We start from the raw sequence: 12,010 nt of genomic DNA on the forward strand, positions 1-12,010 counted from the left end.
CTTGTTGTGTTTGTGGGCTAATATCCCCTATTCTAGTGTATAGGGGCGTTTATTGAGGGTGTTTATAGACTAATATATCCTATTCTAGTGTATAGGGGTGTTTATTGAGGGTGTTTATAGACTAATATATCCTATTCTAGTGTATATGAGTGTTTATTCAGGCATTTATAGACTAATATATCCTATTCTAGTGTATAGGAGTGTTTATTGAGGGTGTTTATACACTAATATATACTATTCTAGTGTACAGGAGTGTTTATTGGGGGGTTTAGAGTACCCATTGTACCAACTTTATTTTTTAAATGTGCTGTATAACAGGATGTGTGTCACAGCAGTGCTAAACTGATGCTACAATATTTTAGATGAGGAGGGGAAAATGAGACGTGCATGAGGGGAGGACGAGGGGAGGATGAGGGGAGGACGAGGGGAGGATGAGGGGAAGACGAGGGGAGGATGAGGGGAGGATGAGGGGAGAATGAGGGGAGAATGAGGGGAGGATGAGTGAAATGAGCGATAAATGTAGCAAAGCTCTAAAGAGGGCCGTTTCCCCTCTGCTCCGCACAGTCTTAAACACCGTTAATGCAGCAGATGGAGACTGCTGGGTTAAGAAATAACCGCCTGAATGTTCTCTATTCATCGAGTGAGAAAAAAACAACATGCAGCAGAGACTGGGCAGATGGAGGACAGAACAATTTCTCCATCCAGTTCTCAAGACTTTAGCCAGCATCTGGCAAACAGCAGGAGAGCCTCACTCACAAGACTGTGTTTGTTTTTTTGCCTCACTTCAGATTAAAGAAATAGTTTATCAAAAGTCAATTCTGCTTAAAGTGTCATTATTTATTAATGTAATTTATCTGACAAAGCACGTTTAGTGTCTAAACGTATCTTCTTTAGTTATACGCTGAAGCTGTAAGCTCTACTATCTCTTATTCTAGTGCATTGGAATGTTAATAAAGGGTGTTTATGGATAAATATCTCATATTCTAGTGTACAGGAGTATTTATTGAGGGTGTTTACAGACTAATATCTCCCATTCTAGTGTATAGGAGTGTTTATTAAGTATGCTTATAGACAAATATCTCCCATTCTAGTGTATGAGAGTGTTTATTTATGGTGTTTATAGACTAATATCTCATATTCTAGTGTATAGAACAGTTTATTGAGAGTGTTTAGAGATTAATGTCTCCTATTCTAGTGTATAGGTGTGTTTATTGAGGGTGTTTACAGACAAAAATCTCCTATTTTAGTGTATATGAGTGTTTATTAGGTATGCTTATAGACAAATATCTACTGTTTTAGTGTATAGGAGTGTTTATTGAGGGTGTTTACAGACAAAAATCTTCTATTTAATGTATAGGAGTGTTTATTAAGTATGCCTATAGACAAATATATCCTGTTCTAGTGTATAAGAGTGTTTATTAAGGGTGTTTATGATTTAATATCCCATATTCTAGTGTATAGGCATGTTTATAAAGGGTGTTTCTAGACTAATATCTTCTATTCCAGTGTATAAGAGTGTTTACTGATGGTGTTTATAGACTAATATTTATTATTCTAGTGTATAGGAATGTTTATAAAGCGTGTTTCTAAACTAATATCTTCTATTCTAGTGTATAAGAGTGTTTATTTATGGTGTTTAGAGACTAATGTCTCCCTTTCTAGTGTATATGTGTTTATTTTCGTATGTTTATAGACTAATATATTCTATTCTAGTGTATAGGAGTGTTTATTTCATATGTTTATAGACTAATATCTCCTATTCCAGTGTATACAAGTGTTTATTTCGTATGTTTATAGACTAATATCTCATATTCTAGTGTATAGAAGTGTTTATTGAGGGTGTTTATGATTTTATGTCTGCTATTCTAGTGTATACGAGTATTTATGAACTAATATATCCTTTTCTAATGTAGTGTTCACTTGTTTTCTAGTCAGTCTATCAATGTTATTCTATAATGCTAAGCACGTAATCTCCTCAAACTGTGTGGGTGTGTTTATTAATATCTAATAGACTTGCTTATATGGTTTTTGACACTGTGTTTTTGACATAGACAATTATTTTGATGTATTTAGCATCAGTGCTGCATTAGCATCAGTGCTAAAACTAAAGAAGTACAACTCAGACAGCAAAATACCCATTGGATGATTTATCAACTAGGAAAATGTAATTTATTTTGGCAAACTAAAGCTTAAATCACATGAAATCTTGCTCTGTCTGCCTCCGTCTCTGATTGGCTCACAGTCTGAGGCAGTGATTCATGAGTTTCAGCAAAGAGAGCAAAGTGAGAATGAAATATAATGAAGTCTCTCGCGTTTGCTCTCGCGTCGCACGTCTCTCAGATGGCGGTAAAACGTAGGCGAAAGCCCTCAGAGTGGAATTCACACTAATTTACCCCTGCCCCGGCCACTCTGATCAAACAAACGAGCTAGGGTCAGCAGCCAATCAGAGAAAGGGCAGGAAAACACAGAATGAACAGCACTAACCTGAGCCTTCGCAGGTGTCCGTATTAGCAGTGGGGGGAAAGCAAAAAGGGGAGAGAAGAGAAAGGATAGAGCCATTAGTTTATCAGCTTTCAGGTCATCCCGGTTCTGTTTCCTGGCTAAAGCTGTGACTCAGCAGCTCATTAATTACATAAATCATCAGTAAAGCACAGGGTGCTTTGTTTAAGCTTTACTACAAGGATTTCACCACATGATTAATGATCAGAATAGAGGAAGGAAAGGGCAACTTCACCAATTCTCACAAATTCTCTACATCAATGGTTCTCAAACTGTGGTACAGTTTCTCAGAGTTTACTATATATAGGTGTATGTTTGAGTAAAATGAACAATAAAAGTTTTTAATCACAGTTTTCATGCTTTATGGCATCATGTTCTCCTCCACCAGTCTTACACACTGCTTTTGGATAACTCCTGGTGCTAAAATTCAAGCAGTTCTGTTTGGTTTGATGGCTTGTGATCATCCATCTTCCTTTTGATTATATTCCAGATGTTCTCTATTTGGTAAAATCAAAGAAACTAATAATTTTTAAGTAGTCTCTTTTTTTTCCAGAGCTTCATGTACCACTGATGATGGTACACCATACATAAAGCCAGTGGTGGCTTCAGAAAATGTGCGCCATAAAAAATGTAATGATAATTTTAAAATATAAAGTTTTCATCTGTATTTTTTTTTGTTATAATTTTAGATATGTTTGTGTTTAGAGCTTAACCTGATAGACCCCGTATGATTGGGATGCTCTGCTTCAGTAATATAAATGCTGGCTACAGTAGTGTTAGGTTGTTGCTATGGTATACTCCAAATGGCATCTGTTGCAATGGTGTTTCTTAGGCAGTTTTTTGGAGGTAGTATTGGGTTTACGTATTTTGTTACTTGTGTGTGTGTGGCCAGTCAGTCAGCCATGGATATTGGGTTGTTTTTCCAGGTTCAGGTTCAGGAATAAGGCAAAATGAATAAATGATGGATCTTCATTGCTCAGCATGAGCAGATGCTCTGAAAAATCCATACTGAGTCAGCACCCCTAAACCTCGGATCCTAGCATCGCCCCCCCAGGCAGCCATAAAGACCATGAAAAATGTTATGATGGAACTGGCACTCATCAGGGCCACCCCAGGAAAGGAAGATCAAGAGTTTTGGGTTGTTTACACTTTTAAAGGGGCATTAAACCTCCTGATTTTAGCAAACTCCACCCTCGCTGGTAACTAAATGAACCTATCCTGTGCATCAAAGGAAATTCTTGCTCTTCCTTTCCTGGGCAGTTTTGGTGAGTGCCAGTTTCATCATAATATTTTTGACGTTTTTTGCAACTGTACTTGAGAATACTTGACTGACCATTATTTAGTAAAGTCATTTTTTTCTTTACTTAGTTGAGTAGTTCTAGTCATAGTATGGATTAGAACATTACTCAAATGTTTTGGAGCGGCACTGGGTGATGTATGGGTTTAGAGGCAGGGCAGGAGGGAGAGCTGATTGGCTGAGCGTGCTGCAGAGGCAAAAAATGACCACAATAAAAAGTGTTTTTTAAAGATTAGGAAATGTTTATAGTAATTTTAAGCAGAACTGATATGTTGTATTACTCCAAAGGAACACATTTCAGCTATTATTGGAAAACATGTGGTTCAGGGTTTAGTGGCTCTTTGAATTTTCTACATGATTCCTTCATAGTCTGGATGACCTCAGTATTGATAGATTGATTGATAGATTGATTGCTATCCCCCTATCAAACATGCACGCACGCACACTAACACACACACACACACAGTTAGCAATGCTGTATCTTGGCAGGAGAGCTTTCATTAGGTATAAAACGGATGGAAGGGCAACAAAGCTATGAGGGAAACTTTGGCTTCAAACAGATCAGTCTATTACTGCCCTGAACTGAACACCAGCCACGGATACTGCTCCACTGATAGCCTGAGGTTACACACACACACACACACACTTCAACAATCACATTTTCTGCCTGAAGTTACTATAGCAATCGTTAGAGACCCGAGCGAACAGCGGTTAGATTCACTCTGTGGAAATACGTTGTTTCCACATCAAATCTGCTATAAAAAAATCCCAAACATCTGTCAGAAAATACAGCAGCTGCAGCAGAGAGTCAGTACATGTTAAGCACTGGTCAGAAGTCAGGACACATCTACCACATCTACCTCTCCTACACATACCAGCTGTTAGTTATATACAGCTATTCCTCTGGGCTGTGCTTATCAACAGCATCTCAGCACACAGCTAGAATGGTAGAGCAAGAATCACACTAAACTCTCTCTCTCTCTTTCTCTCTCTCACTCTCTCTCTCTCTCTCTTTCCATCAGTGTAAGAAAGGGTGTTACTCTACATATCTTTGTTCTCCAGGGTATCTAGAAACACCATAGCAACCACCAGCAAATGTACACAGCAACATCCTGGCAAAACATCAAAGGAATACCACTAGACACAATCAGGAAACAGTTGCCTAGCAACACTCTCGCATCCAACAGGAATGCCCTTTCAACCATACAGCAATACCTCAGCAACCATGTACAGTACCTGAGACTGGTAGTTAAATCTGATGAATTTATCCTGTGAAAAAAGAGGTAACTCTTGCTTGATCCTGATGGGAGCCAGTTCCATCATCATGAATCAGGTTTTTGATGGACTTTGCTGTGACTGCACTTTGGAATACTTTCGAAGTTCTTGGAATTCTTCTTTTCAGATTGACTCGCCTTTATTTAGTTGAGTATTTGTTGCTGCTCATAACCTGGATTAGAACATTACTCTAATATTCACTATTGATTGTATACCTGTAACTCTACCTCTTCACTACTTTACTTTAACTGATGCTCTCAAACACTTTATTAAGAGACAAGAAATTCAAGTAGTTAACTCTTGATGAGTTCAGCACAGCTGTTAACTGAAAGCTTGAATTCCAGGTGACTCTACCTCATAAAGCTGACTGAGAAAATCCAGCAGAGATCATCTAAACAAGAGGAGCAACTGTGAAGAATCTAAAATATAAAACATATTCTGCTTTGTTTAACACGTTTTTTTATATAATTCCATATGTTTTTCTTCATAGTTTGGATGACTTTAATAATAATCTACAATGCAGAAAACGAAAAACACAATTTTTTTGGACTAGTACTGATATGCAAAAATCGAGAACGTTTCTCACCTCAAGCTAACTAATAACTAATTATAACTAATGTTTTTAATAATGGTAGATCCTCTTATAATTACAACGTTATTAACCAAATTGACAATAACTAGCCCTTTTTGCAACATCCTCATATCAGCCACCTAGCAATCAAACACAGCATGCCTACACTATTGTTCAAACAGTGTTAATGTAAGCTATATTATAGTGACTTATTCTTTAGTTTATTGACTTTCTGCTAGATTGTTGAGCACTGCTTTGAGGATTTGATTGCATTAGGCAACATGAACATTAGTGAGGTTAACTTTTTTCCAAAAATGGAGTATTGGATGGAGCTCCATCATTCCACATTCCACAAGAACACCATTCCTCCACTTCTCCACAGCTCAATACTGGGGTCTATATACTTCTCTAGCTCACACCTGGTGTTACGCATGTTGGTGCCAATAGGTTCTTGTTTGTTTATCTGCTCCAGATGGTCCTAATCTATTGGCAATACTTCTCTACAGGGACTAGACAAGCTGTGCATGCATGCAACTTAAAGTACTGTAGCTGAATGCATTGATTATAATGGCTGTCCATATATATTTGGACATACAGTGTAGCGCTTTTAGTTTTGACCACAGTTTTACAGCTTCATTAACCTCAGATCAGCCTTTTTTTATAGAAAATGAGCAGAACATTAGGTACATGAATAGTTTAAACCGTGTGTGTGCGCAAACACACACACATACACACACTTACAGACATTTTAAGTGAAGATTAATTCCATAAATCCTTCTCGATGACCTTATACGGAGGTGCTGTGGCAAACACCATTTCTCTCCATTAGTCCTTAATTAATTACAATATCAGAAAGTAAAACCGCCGCCATGCATTCTGATTAGAGCCCCTCCGCTGGGCCTCGGCCCAAATTACGCTGCAAAGCACCGCTGACCTTTTTCCTTCCCTGAAGACGGGGATCCCGGTGTTGTCAGATGACAGGAGGAGATTTAATATTCAGATTTTCTGGCCGTTATGATTTTGTTATTGTAATTAGCCAATAAAGCTGAGGCTAAACTTTGTAGCGGAGCCGAGAGCAGAAGGCCATCTGGTCCTGAGTCTCACGCTGGAGGAGCTCCAAGAGCAAATGAAGCAGAGCGCCGCTGGGGAGCGTCTGAACAATATGTAGATTCAGAGAGAGCGGAGAACGCTTGGCCAGAAAGGACGGCTCGGCCAGAAAACTGTGTGTAGTGCTGGGCGATATGATAAAAAATTTATATCACGATATTTTTCAAGATTCTGATTGTTTTATGGGATATTACGGTATTTTTATTGTTTTTGTTAGTTTTTTTTGCATGCCTGGGCTTTTAAATAAAGTTTTTTTACATAATGTACCGTACACATACAGGGGTTGGACAATGAAAGTTATACACCTGGTTTTAGACCAAAATAATTTATTGTGGTGACGGACAGTTCTGGTGGAAACAGGAGAGTTGAGGTGCACATTGAATTCTGCCGTAATTTGAGCAGCCAAACCCGAATATCCCTTTCAGACAGCTTCCTTTTAGTTAATCCTTCCACAGTTAATCCTGTTGGATGTGGTTGGTCCTTCTTGGTGGTATGCTGACATTACCCTGGATACCGTGGCTCTTGATGCATCACAAAGACTTGCTGTCTTGGTCACAGATGCTCCAGCAAGACGTGCACCAACAATTTGTCCTCTTTTGAACTCTGGTATGTCTCCCATAATGTTGTGTGCATTGTAATATTTAGAGCAGAACTGTGCTCTTACCCTGATAATTGAACCTTCACAGTCTGCTCTTACTGGTGCAATGTGCAATTAATGAAGATTGAACACCAGGCTGCTCCAATTTAGCCATGAAACCTCCCACACTAAAATGACAGGTGTTTCAGTTACAATGTCCAACCCCTGTATATACAGTATAATATATAATGATTTAAATTAAGACTTTAGGCTTTGGCAATTGGGATACATATGGAATCAAATGTGTGCAAAGTATTGACATTCATCCATTACTCTGTAGGTAGAGTGGAGTGCTGGAGTGTGGGGGGCATGACGTGTGGAGGTGTGACGGATCAGATTAGCTGGTAGCTGGAATCAAATGGTTTTAACTGGGCTATGCAAAAAGAATGAAAAAAAAAACTGACTAAGCACAATCTTATCAATGAAAATCTGCACAGAAAGATTGAATAAAAAATGCTGAGCCTGAATGTTCATTATCTAGAGGCCATATTCTGCATTTTATCCTGCAAAGCAAGAACTGGCTGTCAGAACTTGGGAACACCTCGCAGTGTTCATACTGTTTTAAAAGATTTTTCCAGTTTGCCATAACTTGCTAAATTCAACAATAATATTTACATCACAAATCAAATATAACATTATAAAAATAAAATAAAATAAAATACAAATGTACAGAAATTACCTGGTTAAGAGGATGCCTGTCAACACTTTGCATATGCATATTAATGTACACTAGTGTGTCTTTTGTGATTTTACCATTTTTGTTAAAGTATTTTGAAGATATTTTTAAAGAAAATATTGAAATAATGAAGAGAAAAATATTAATGAATAAGTAAAGTTCCATTTATATAGCACCATTCTAGAAACCCAGCAGAAAGCAGCAGCCAATCACACACAGCATACTCTCAACCGGAAACGCCATCCACCTTACGGAATGCACCACACACTGAGGTACAATGATCCAGTGTCTATCCATATCTGTGCATTTACACATATTAAGCTCTGGAAAAAACTAAGAGACCACTTAAAAAAGGATTTCTTTAATCAAGAGGAAGATGGATGATCACAAGCCATCAAACCAAACTAAACTGCTTGAATTTGTGCACCAGGAGTAAAACAGCATAAAGTTATCAAAAGCAGTGTGTAAGACTGGTGGAGGAGAACATGATGCCAAGATGCATGAAAAAAAAAACTGTGATGAAAAAAAAACAGGGTTATGCCACCAAATACTTTCTGAATTCTTTATAAATATGAACTTGTTTTATTTGCATTATTTAAGGTTTGCAAGCATTTCAAATTTTCTGCAAATAAATGCTCTAAATGATAATATTTTTATTTGGAATTTGGGAGAAATGTTGTTTGATGTAGTTCATAGAATAAAACAACATTTTTCAATTTACTCAAACATTTACCTATAAATAGCTAAATCTGAGAAATTGATTCAGAAACTGAAGTGATCTCTTCATTTTTTTTCCAGAGCTGTATATACAGCATTCCGATTGGCTGCAGCCTCGAGGTACAAAACCAGATGAACACACTCATCCAGAAAATGCGCTGCCCGAATGGTGAACGCTCCTAATCACGGCTGAACAGCTAAATTGTTGTGAGAGGATGAAGAGTGGGTCCGGCGGTGATCAAACACTTGTGCGAGTACTGCAGGAGGCTGCGGACCCCAAGGGCCACTTATTAACATAGAGAGACTTTCACCAAATCAAAACATCAATCTTCCCCATTCCCACCGAACAAACAAACCGCCCAATCAACAGCCTGACACTGAATCAAAGCGTAATGTCTCACTCACCCGGCCGCTCAGCGCTAACACACTCCCCCACGCCGCCGCGGCTGGAAGCGCTGCATCAAAACTACGCCGGCAGAAATGGAAAACATATTGATTTTGGTGTTTTCAATAAAGGAAGCGGTGATTGCAGCGGCACGAGGGGCAGCGGCGCCCAAGCCAAAAGGTGCTTTTATACAAACGCACCCGGAAACCCCCCCATCAGCTCTGTTCCAATTACACCGTAGAGCCGCTGTCACTCTTACCGGGAGCACAGAAGCGCCTGCTGCTGGTTAACCTGTTCACCCTCAGAGCACTGAGGCCTGCAGTGACTCAGCTTAACCTATACTGTAGTCCAACTAAACAAGCCTGAACTCTCAGAAATTACATTAAATTACATCCAACTCTCTCTTTTTATCAGAACAGCATTAAGAAAAAACGACAGCGATGTCAGTAGAGCAAGTAACTTCAATTAAATGGCAATAAGATAATGTGCAGTACGAGTTAAACCATTGGAAACACCTTTAATTCAGCTTTATATTCAGCGTAATTCATTATTTTAAAATGTTCAGCTTTCTAGATTAATACTCAGAATAATACTGAATGATTCACATGTGGTACAGAATTGTACGGAATCTCACAGTCCAGTTTACCCCCAAAAAATAGATAAATAAAATAAAATAGAATAAAATAAAATATGGTACCACTTTAAAATAAGACTACCTTTATAAAGGGTTTATAAATGGTTTACATGTAGTTTATTAATAGTTAATAATTAGGTTGTAAATGCCTTAAAAATCATTAATAATCAGTTATAACACATACGTAGAAAGGGCAACAATGAGCTGTTGTTTGCTAAATAGTGAACCCACAGCCAACTTTATAGTTGCCTTTTCTACGTATGTGTTATAACTGATTATTAATGCTTTTTAAGGCATTTACAACATAATTATTAACTATTAATAAACTAATTGTAAACCATTTATAAACCCTTTATAAAGGTAGTCTTATTTTAAAGTGGTACCATATTTTATTTTATTCAATTTTATTTTATTTATCTATATTAACAATTGCTTTTTTGGGGGTTATAACAGTTATATCATCATATAATCAGTTATAATGCATACGTAGAAATGGCCACAGTATAGATGGCTGTGGGTTCAATATTTGGCAAACAACAGGTCATTGTTGCCCTTCCTACGTATGTGTTATAACTGCTTATTAATGATTATTAAGGCATTTACAACCTAATTATTAACTATTAATAAACTAATTGTAAACCATGTATAAACCATTTATAAAGGTAGTCTTATTTTAAAGTGGTACCTAAGATATATAAAATATAAAATAGATAAAATAAATAAACAAAAAATGGAGAGTAGGCAAGTAGGCAGGTAGCAGAAACATAACGTCCAGAGTGCAATTTTTGCTATAGCAGCATGATAATGTGAATTAAGAGCACAGGCAGCTTTATTAGGTAGAGTCACCTGAAATTCAGGCTTTCAGCTAACAGCTGTGCTGATGAAACTGGCTCTTATCAGGAAGAGCAAGAGTTACCTCTGTCACACAGGATAAGTTAATTTGTGAGTTACCAGCCTCAGAAACCACAAGTTAACAGCACTGGTACTGTATTTAAACAATCATGTTGAAATAGAAATACAATTTCTATAAATAAATATTTCTCCCAAATTCCGAATAAAAATATTGTAATTTAGAGCATTTATTTGCAGAAAATGAAAATGAAAGTAATGGCAGAAATAACAAAAAAGATGCAGAGCTTTCAGACCTCAAATAATACAAAAAAAAAGCAGAAGTTCATATTCATAAAGTTTTAATGGTTCAGAAATCAATATTTGGTGAAATAACCCTGGTTTTTAATCACAATTTTTGTCATGCATCTTGGCATCATGTTCTCCTCCTCCACCAGTCTTACACACTGATTTTGGAAAGCTTTATACTGCTTTACTCCTGGTGCAAAACTTTAAGCAGTTCAGCTTGGTCTTCCTCTTGATTATATTTCAGAGTGTTTTTAATTTGGTAAAATCAAAGAAATTCATAATTTGTAAGTGGTTCAGTGGTAGCTGGTATGGGAAAATAAGGTAATCAGCAGGTTTTATAAAGAGAAAATTATGGTTTTCTGAGTGGAGAAGTACAGGGGCTGTTACACGATGCTGGAATGCTGAACACAGTCTCGTCTCATCAGGCCTGCAGGCTGCTCTGGTGCTCCTGATGGTGGCCATATGGCAGCCAGCTTGGAAGGTGGGCAAGTAGAATGCTCCCTGAGGAACCAAACCAGAACTAGAACCAGTACCAGACCCACAGGTCCGGGCCGGGAGAGAGAAAATCCAAACTGCAGCCAGAGCTGTAACTGCGGCATCTGAACGAAATAATTCACTGTTCTCAACTGTGCACACAGCGGGGCTCCGACGGCAGGAATAAACAGCGCAAATACTCAGCAGAAACACCAACGATCAACACATAAAACTGCTGAATATCCTGCTAATAAAGGGCTTTCTAAAAAAGCATTTTCCACCACTACGGGCTAAATGAGATTTTCACTACATTTTCACTGATTGCCAGTCAAAATCCCATTGATTAAAAAATATTACTTTTACCAGTCTAAAACATTCTAAAGCAGTAGTTTTCAACATCTAAAAAAAAAACAGTGGTAAAGGCACTGGTAATTTTAAATAACTGCTATTTATTACAGTTTCATTTATAGATATATGGCTAAACATAGGCATGGATGTTATGGTTTCAAATCCCTTCCTTCCTCAGTGTCTTCATGAGGGAGAATCACCTGGAACAGTTTTTCTCAGCGTCTTTATGGAAGGAGTTCCTGGAGGTGCTGAA

At 37.7% G+C, this 12,010-nt stretch overlaps 1 protein-coding gene across 1 annotated transcript in view; it reads right to left on the reverse strand.

The window, feature by feature from the left end:
* Window positions 1–12,010, reverse strand: part of thsd7ba (thrombospondin, type I, domain containing 7Ba) — a 391,489-nt gene that overhangs the window by 38,394 nt on the left and 341,085 nt on the right. The window lies entirely within an intron of this gene.

Source organism: Astyanax mexicanus, chromosome 11 (genome assembly GCF_023375975.1).
Source record: "Astyanax mexicanus isolate ESR-SI-001 chromosome 11, AstMex3_surface, whole genome shotgun sequence".
In the NCBI taxonomy this organism is placed as follows: Eukaryota; Metazoa; Chordata; class Actinopteri; order Characiformes; family Acestrorhamphidae; genus Astyanax; species Astyanax mexicanus.